Here is a 251-nt window from a genome sequence, read left to right as displayed (position 1 = left end):
ATACGAGGTCTGTTCAAAAAGTATCGCGAATTTTGTGTTTTTTCAAAAATTATTTATTTATTCATGAATATCTATTTTGTCCCCTTCAAAGTAATCCCCATCAGATATTATACACTTGTGCCAACGTTTTTCCCAATCCTCGAAGCACTTCAAAAAATCATTTTTTGTGATCTTGTTCAGCTCCTCCTACGATACCGTCTTTATCTCTTCAATCGTAGCGTAGCGTCGTCCTTTCATGTGCCTCTTCAGTT

This window comes from Odontomachus brunneus, unplaced genomic scaffold (assembly GCF_010583005.1).
Source record: "Odontomachus brunneus isolate Ranch 3 - 2012 unplaced genomic scaffold, Obru_v1 Obru_scaffold_202, whole genome shotgun sequence".
Classification (NCBI taxonomy): Eukaryota; Metazoa; Arthropoda; class Insecta; order Hymenoptera; family Formicidae; genus Odontomachus; species Odontomachus brunneus.
The sequence above is the reverse complement of the archived record's forward strand: the minus strand, read 5'-3'. Positions refer to the sequence as shown.